General features: G+C 40.1%; 1 non-coding gene across 1 annotated transcript; it reads left to right on the top strand.

Annotated features, from left to right (window-relative positions):
* The first annotated feature begins 603 nt into the window (after positions 1-603).
* TRNAC-GCA (transfer RNA cysteine (anticodon GCA)) lies at positions 604-675 on the top strand. Its single transcript has one exon. It is a non-coding gene; the product is annotated as a tRNA-Cys (tRNA).
* The last annotated feature ends 8,726 nt before the right edge of the window (positions 676-9,401 follow it).

The following is a 9,401-nucleotide window of genomic DNA, read 5'->3' on the forward strand; positions in this document are numbered from 1 at the left end:
CTTACATACCTATATTTTTAGAATCCTTGCAGTAAAATGTGCACCGTGAAAACCCTGCTGTCCTCCGCATTCCTAGAAAACAGTTAATCGACAAAGAATCAAGGAATATCTTTTAATACGGACTCATTAGTGTTTAATATGTCATAAAAATCAGCCTGGTGTTTAACCCTCTCCCAAAAACATGTCTCAGCTGGCAAGTCTCTTTAATGTTACATTATTCTTAGTGATAATGTGTCTCTGATTTGTAGTTATTTAATGAATGGCAGTCTGATTTTGACCAATGCATTGTAATCATATTGCTGCTAAATTATAACTCGGCAGCCAGGCGGAAAAAAACCAAGAATAATCTTCCCAGATTAGTCAGTAAAGAAATCTGACACCTCACACAAAAAATAAGAAGCGCATAATCCGTTCTAAGGATTTTGAAATAATGATCCACTAACCTTATCCTCTGCCTGCAGTCACTAGCCCTGGTAATTATTTTACATTGTCTCACAATAAAACCTCCCGACACCCACCATCCTCTAGATCAGCCACACATCTGTCCATATAGGGGACATGACCTATGGATAGTCCATAGTAGATTTCCTTTCCATATGTGCTGGGGGTATAGCTCAGTGGTAGAGCATTCGACTGCAGATCGAGAGGTCCCTGGTTCAAATCCGGGTGCCCCCTTCCAGTTTTTTAAATAAATTAAATAGCCGTACTTATACAACCACACTTATCGAGCAAGTTGAACAAGTAAAGCACCAAGTCATCTGTTGGCACTAAATAAAAAAAAAAAAAAAAAACATACTTGCATACATCTCTCTCTCATTTTGGTTGTGTTGCAGGTGTGCTAAAAAGTTCCACTTACTCTTTGCAAAAAATGTTCATTTATTTATTTTTCCACCCAAAACCATTGATTGATTTTACTAGACAATGAATAACACTCTCACTCCATTATAATATTTATTACTATTAACATTTACATTATTAAATCCCCTTGTGAATGAGCACATTCTGAAATTACTTTGCAAACTTAATAAAGTAAAGCAAATCCGGGTGCCAGGATGGTTCCAAGAATAGCGTCAGAATGTCTTAAAGGACTTTATTATTGCTTGTCATTGTGTTTTATCTGGCAAGCACATAGAACAGCACTATTCCTCTGTCACTGTGTATGCAAACTAAACAGCTTGCCGGAGGCAGGATGGACTGGCAGGAAAGTGGGGGAGGGTGACATACATTAACCAACAATAGTGACTTTGTTCCACGTTGTGATGCACAATATTTTCTAATTTCAAGAGTTAGTTTGTCAATGAAACAATCATCAAAGCACCCCATTCAAATACTCACTTGTATTATGCTGAATGTTTAAAGTGGCAGTAACATACTTTTAAACACATTTTCTTAAACCATATTTTTCTTTGTTCTTCTAAAATCATTTAGTAAATCCTAGTAACCAACACGGTATTTAATAAATATGTAACTACATCTGGATTAGTATCAGTAATTATTTATTTTGAATTGCAGGTCAGGAGTGATATTTGACTCCCTCTTATGGTGCTTTGCCAAAATAGATTTATCAAATTACCAATTTGCTGTCATGGGAACCTATAAAAGATACAGAGTAGCCTTAGTTTGGTGCCACAATGCTAATGTAATTGTATTCTCTTTAAGAACCATATATGCATTGTATTCAAAACACTGGACAAAACCCGCACCCCTCCATGCGCATAACACCCAACAAGACGTAAACATTCATTCACATTTAAATACTGCCTCACGTTTATCCTTTGGCCTACAGTAACGCCGGTGGCACTCGGATATACCAACCTACATTTCCTCTACTGATCTCTCACCTTCCCTCTTTCATTGTATTCCTTTCCTCTCTTCAAAAATGAATGTCTACACTCTTCCTAAAACATACTCTCACTAAAACTGAACTTCTTAACTGCCCTCTCTCTAACCCTAACAGTCTCCCTCTATGGCACAACCATCATTCCCACCCCGCACACTTACCGCCTCAGTGTCACCATTTATTCTGACCTCTCTTTCACTCCTCACATTCATTTTATTTTCAAGAACTACATTTCAAAAACATTCCTCACATTCACCCCTTCCTAACACAAGACGCAACTAAAGCTCTTCCAATCTTAATTAAGGCAATTCATTCCTAGCTGGTCTCCCTCATACCGGTCGTGCCCCCTTACAATCCATCATGAACACTACTGCCAGGCTTATCTTTCCCACCCATCACTCTACTAACGCTTCTCTCCTCTGCCAGTACACGTCAACCTGTATTTTATTTAAAATCCCAACTCTCACCGCCAAGGCTCTTTATAGTGATTCACCTGCCTATATCTTCTCACTTAACTCCAAATATATACCTACTGAGTCCCTCACCTGATGAGTGTCACATGTCTTCTGCTCTAATCTGATCCTCTAATGCAAGTATGCAAGACTTTTCACGGGTTGCCCCCATACTTTGGAATGTTTTACCCTTATTCAATTCTCTGTTGTCTCCAGTCCTGCACCAACATTCCTTAAGACCTACTTAGGGGAAGCTGATAATTTAACTCCCCTCATTCTTCCTACCACTGCCTTTCTTAGCCTCACTGCGTTAATTGCATCCCATCATGCCTTCTAACTATTCAGTTGGTTTGTACATATGTATTTTATTTATTTAAGCTCCGAGACACAGTTGCATGGTTGATCTCAAACATTTAATATGTTGTGTTTACTCTTGGTGCAACTCTGCAGTATATGATGGTGCAACGTAAATCAATAATCAACATGTCAGGTAGGTGCGTGGTTACGCAGAAGAACATTTGTGAACTGACAAACTACAGTTTAAAACTAAATTGAGGATTGGATCAAAATATAACAGGAATTCTTTAGCCAAAAGCTAGTATTTAAATGGTGTTAGGCAGACCACCAGCGGATCTCTGCACACTTCAAGGTGGTCTTGGGAAGGGTATGAGGAAGGTGAAAGGAAAGGCATGTGACTCAAAATGATGTGTGCGACAGAAATAGAGAGCAGGAAAGAGCAGCTTCTTAACCAAAACTATAGACTAAACTAACCAAAACTATAGGCTATGCATACTATTTAAGCTATATATTTAGGTTTTGGTTTTTTTTTATTGAGGAGTTAAGAGTTGGCTAAACACTGATCTGATGATATAAGAACAAAATATCTAGTCTAGTTATCTTTTGATTTATGGGGGCTAATTGAGTCAGCACACAAATATAAATTGTTAGCTCTTTAAAATACACCTATTTTGACTTCTGGATGACAGGTAAACTTTAACTCTTTTATCGGTGAAGGAGATGTTGGTGTGTTGGTTGATGATAAGCCTGGAACATCAGGATGCTCGTACCAGTATAAATGCAGGGCTGTCGCTGGGAGTAGGTCGATGACAGGAAATATTAGGAGCTGATCAGTCAGCGCTGACATAACAACTGGATAGCCTGCTTTCTGTGACTAATACATCACTGATTAACTGGGAAGCCTAATCTCTGTATCTGTGCCAATGGCATTACCATGTCTTTTTACTCATCCTGGCTACGGATAAACAGGAAGAATGGGGCTAAAGAAAGTACATATATTACATATATGTATAGAAGCGCTCCGGTATCTCTCATACAATATCCTGCTGGGATGTATTAAGAATTGAAATGATTAGCTTGCTGCTGATTAAAGGGACTTTCCGGCCATTACATGCACATTAATGCATATGATAGCTGAGTGGTCCCTGTTGCAAATGCACAGAGGGGTTCAATCAGGGCCGGCCCTATAATGGGGCAGACTGGGGCAATTGCCCCAGGCGGCACTTTAGAAGGGGCGGCACTTTGCCGCCCCAAGCGCTTTTTTTTTTTTTTTGAAGCGGAGGAGAGAGAGAGAGAGGGGCACCGAGTGGTTTTCGCTTACCCGCTCGGCGCCCCTCTCTCTCTCTCTCCTCTGCGGCGAGTCTCCCTGTTCGGTCCCGGTGCCGGCTTGTAATGCAGAGCGCCGGAAGTGACGTCAATTTCCGGCGCTCAGCATTACAAGCCGGCACCGTGGCAGAGCAGGGAGACTCGCCGCAGGACTGTTTAAAGGGAAGTACCGGGGCGGGGATCGTAGATTATGGTGTCGGCGAAGTTTAAAATGCCCCGGGGGGGGCGGCGTTTTAAACTTCGCCCCAGGCGGCGTTAAGTCTTCGGCCTGCCCTGGGTTCAATTACTTGATATTAATTCTTTGTTGGGTAAGTATTTTAAGTTTTAAGGCGAGTCAGTTTTTTTTTTTCATTGACATGTATGTGTATGCGTACAGATGTTCACAATGAGTGAGTGGGAAGTGCTGGTTTGCTTGCAGCTTGAGAATATATTTTTGACTCATTTGTTTCTGCTCCCCGGAGATCCGAGACTCTCCCAGTTCATCAGCTGCAGGGTGCAACGTCTGCGCGTGAAGTCTCGTCAGACCACTAATGAGATGTAAATGCATGTGTTAGGAGGAACACTGTTACAGTCACCATTCACATAGAATGTGCTGTGTTTAGCACACTTATTGCAAAACAATGACTGCCCCCCTCGTTGTAATGCTAATGGTTCCTTGGAAAGACTTTTTGTGCAGTATCCCCGGTGTGATAGAGTAGAGCCAGCTGTGGGTTTCCAACAATTATCAAAGCTTGGTATAGTTTCTGCAGACTGCACCATCATTCTGGAATGTGTGTTGCCTAAACTTTATCCTAGTTGCTAGAAACCTTTCGTTGCTTAACCATGTCTATGTCAAAACAATATTACATCTTTTCACATAGCGTTTTCTACAACACCAGGAAGAATGTGAACACATTAGATAATGTTGTCCCCTCTACTGTAAGACACCAAACTAAATTTCCTTAAAACATTTACACTGACAGCCAAACTTGTTGGTCTATATAATTAAGTACATTTAAGTACATTAATTGAGATTTTGGCAGCTGAAGTTTAGTGTTGATAAATATAAAATAATGCACTTGGGAGGTAAAAATCCCAACGCCACATATAGCATCGGGGACACTGATCCGTCAGTGACAACAGAAGAAAGAGACGTGGTAGTAATTATTTCTGAGGACTTAAAAGGAAAGCAGACAATAGAACAGAGCATCAGAAAAAGGCAAGCAGGGTGCTGGGTTGTATAGCTGGAGGCATTAGTAGCAGAAAGAGAGAGGTGGTTCTGCCACTTCCCAGGTTTCTGGTCAGACCTCACCTATACTGTAATATTGTGTAAAGTTCTGCAGACCAAATCTCTTAGCAAGAAGGTAAGGAGCAATTACTCCCCCATTCTAAGCTGTTGCTAGTGATCTTGGCGCTAAGGGCAAAGTCAGAGGTCCCCCCCTGGGTTGATGTCGCATCTGCATCCAAAAGCAGAAGGAAGCACAACGAGGCATAGGAGTATTGGCGTCGGGTCTCTTAATGTTCTATCCAAAATACATGTACAGAAAGAGAATGTGTAAAAAGCAGATAACAGCAGGGATCCAGCCAGTGGTCAAACTATATTCAAACACAGCAGCCTTGTTTGTTGGAAAACAAAATGAAAATAATTCTCTATTCTCGTCAACAAAATCAGGCACGGTGACAGATCGTGTTTTTTTTCTTTCTTAAAAATGCATTAGCCAAGCTCATAGTACCAGTTAGATATTTCTGTAGAAATCAAATAGTTTATGATGGGATGGGGACAGGTGGGGTTGATACGTGTTTGTGACGGTACTAAGGTTAGGCCGTCAGCTTAGGTTAAGAACCAACCTCTAACTAACCGTTAGCGAAGCTAACATTCTGAGTACTTCCATGTTGATGCATTAATCTAATCTGCATTTGCTCGGGATGTTGGTTGTCTCAGAAACATGGTGTGACTCAGAGCCCCATGGAGGCAGCTGGGTCCTCTCTTTCTCATTACTGTCTGTTGACAAACAAGGGGAATGGATGTAAAGAAGCCAAATGAGCTCCTGTTGAAAGGTATATTTCCCAAATGGCTTATTAACAGTCGCTTTAAAGTTAAAATGAACCTCTACATAACAAAGCTGTCAGATTTCCCTTAATTGTAATGATAGCACCTTCCAGAATCACGCCTAATAGATGGCTCCTGTCACTGTAACAGGGTTAGGGACAGGTGCAAAGCACAGAACAACATCAATGCCCTTACATAATTAATGGAAACAATGCAATGTATATATAAAAAAGGTTATACATGTCTAAAAGTTCACTTTCACATAGATCACAATAATAAGTAATAATAAGTATGCAATTGTTAATGTTTATTATTATTTTTATTATTTTATTAAAAAGTGCCAGATTCCACAGAGTTGTATAGCTTGATAGGATTGAAAGCACAAAGCAGCACAAATATATATTCTTTATACAACACTACATGTATTAAACAACCTAGAAGGCAGAATTGTGGTACTACCTTATTCTAGGTGCCTACAAATGTCCCCCACACCACCACCAGCCTGAACCGTTGATACAAGGCAGGATGGATCCATGCTTTCATGTTGTTTACGACAAATCTGCCATCTGAATGTCTTAGCAGGAATGGAGACTCATCAGACCAGACAACGTTCTTCCAGTCTTCCATTGTCCAATTTTGGTGAACCTGTTTGAATTGTAGCCTCAGTTTTCTATTCTTAGCTGACACCAGTGGCATCCGGTGTGGTCTTCTGCTGCTGTAGCCCATCTGCTTCAAGATTCGACGTGTTGTGCGTTCAGAGAGGGTATTCTACATACCTTGGTTGTAACGAGTGGTTATTTGAGTTACTGACCTCTGACATCAACAAGGTATTTTCGTCCACACAACTGCCGTTAGCTAGATATTTTCTCTTTTTAAGACCATTCTCCGTAAACCCCAGAGATGGTTGTGCGTGAAAATCTCAGTAAATCAGCAGTTTCTGAAATACTCAGACCATCCCGTCTGGCACCAACAACCATGCCACGTTCAAAGTCACTTAAATCCCCCTTTCTTCCCCATTCTGATGCTCGGTTTGAACTTCAGCAAGTTGTCTTGAGCACGTCTACATGCCTAAATGCATTGAGTTGCTGCCATGTGATTGGCTGATTAGCTATTTGTATTAACAAGTAATTAAACAGGTGTACCTAATAAAGTGGCCAGTGAGTGCATCTCATCTCACACTATGTCCAATGTTTTCTTTTAGCAATCATTTTACTTAACTGGCCTTTGCCTAAATTTTAATATGCATAATATTTTATTACCTGTGATGAATAAGAAAATCCAGAAGATGTGTGGAAAGCCTGGTTTTCTCTATAATTATCATTAAATTGACTAGTAATGTTTCTTGGCATTGAGCATTGTCATATCTTTCCAGGCCTGTATGGAACATCCATTTAGTGGAGAGCAATACATAATGAAGGGCTAATACTGGCAAGTGTATCCAGCACGAAGAGCTGAACTGGCCCTATACGATTCAAAGGATACCTAGAAGAAATCTCACTGATTTAATTACACATCACACGGGGTCAGCAAACCTCTTACTGGGTTTGAACTCCATTTTTGTTCTGTCAACTCTCCCTTTAGTAAATAAGTCCCGCAGTGCGATTCAAACAAAAGGTGAATATTAGATCTGAGTGTACTATGCAATGGAATGGGGACTAGTATCTCGCAAGAAGTGATGGGATTTATTCACTAAAGGGGCAGGTAGGTCTGGACTGGCCACCTGGCAAATGCCAAAAGCAAGGGTCTTATTACTTACCAATACTGCCGCCCACGGGCCTTAAAGTGCCAGGGCCACTTAATCATCCCCAGTTTTGCCCTGGATGCACAAGACTTTGCAAGAGATTTATGTTTGAATGTACAATACATTATAAAGGGAATCCATGGCTTACTTCTCTGCAAAAAAAAAAAGGCTGATGTGGCCCTGCACAAGGCATAGTTGATTGTCACCGACTTAAATATCCTTTCTACAGGGCCAGTCAACACATTCTTGGAGAAGAAGCTCAATAGAATTGGCCCTTCATAATGTATACGTAAAATAAAAGGATGATGAGACTGCAACTCTCCTGCCAACACCCTCCATTTAATAAACTCCTATTTGTGGTAGAGGCCATGTTAGGAAAACGCAGATAACAGGGTGAGGGGGATAAGGGAAAAAGGGGTGAAATTCGGTTAGTGGGTGCTGAAACCAACGTACCTGGTAGGCCGAGAAGAGGGCCACACGTGAATAAGTGAAAAGATAAGAAAATAGAAAGATAAGAAAAAAAAAAAAAAAAGTTGGGAGACATGGGTGGGAAATTATGATCCTCCAAAGCGACATGCCTGTGTGAGAGGAGGGCGTCGGTTATAACTCCGAAGCTCCTCCCACAATCTCAGGCTAACCAATCGCCCTTAAAATGTACCATTCAGTGAGATGATGTACAGGAAATTATACCAAACAAAACACGTTTTACATTTTTAGAGGAGAAGCTTGCTGTGATCACAATTCAGCTTGAAAGATATGCGTTTAAAATTTTACAGTCACACCCTTAGATCTGGGAAAACGTTCTTTCATTACAACCTTTGGGTAGAATAGAGTAATGCGATAAAAAACGTTCAATAACATAGAGCAACCAAATTCCTCCTCGCCCCGTTGCGTTTTAGTCTTTGTGTTTGTTTCAAATCGTGACTCTTGTGCCATCTGGGCATTCAAACAGAGAAAGAGCCCAATTGCGGCTTCTGCGTGGATAGTATGAATTATCAAAATGTGTTTTGGAACTTAGAACTCATCCTCCATTACTATGATTGTTGAATTCAATAATTTTTCCTCCTTGTGCATGGGGAAAGAAGCAATTTCTAATTATAAATACAAAAAAAACCCCAGACGTTTGAATTTTCAATACTGAGAGGATTTATTTTACAAAAGTATAAAGGCAATCAGCCACCCCTCCCATCCAATACATTAATTCTTCATTTAAAAGGCTTTTACACAATAAATAGAAAAAAAAAAAAAAAGTTCGGATACTACATAAAACACCAATGTCACAATTGTCAGGTTAATCACACTGTGTTCCAACATCTACAACTGTTGCATGAAATGGACTCATGGTTTCTTTTGTAGCCATAAAAGTTATTTTTTGGTTTATAGAATCCAAAGCTAGATTCTGCTTGGAAAAACCCCATATAATGCAGGATGAATCTTGAAAACCTCTCTCTGCTTCTCATCACTAAAGGAACTGAACTAGAATATTCTTATTGATTTAGTTGTCTGATAATTGATCTTCACAGTACATTTAAAGAATACACAAAAGTGCTTTTATTCCGTTTAACCCACGACATATTCATCAGCGTACTTTATTTTTAGCTTGTGTTCTATCAATTGTATTAAATAATATTAAGTTGACTTAGTTCGGCACATAGTGATTAACTCGTTTTGTATTGGTCTGTGGAATGCAGAAATTGGACAAAGAATCGGTGGATA

This window comes from Spea bombifrons, chromosome 2 (genome assembly GCF_027358695.1).
Source record: "Spea bombifrons isolate aSpeBom1 chromosome 2, aSpeBom1.2.pri, whole genome shotgun sequence".
Lineage (NCBI taxonomy): Eukaryota > Metazoa > Chordata > Amphibia > Anura > Pelobatidae > Spea > Spea bombifrons.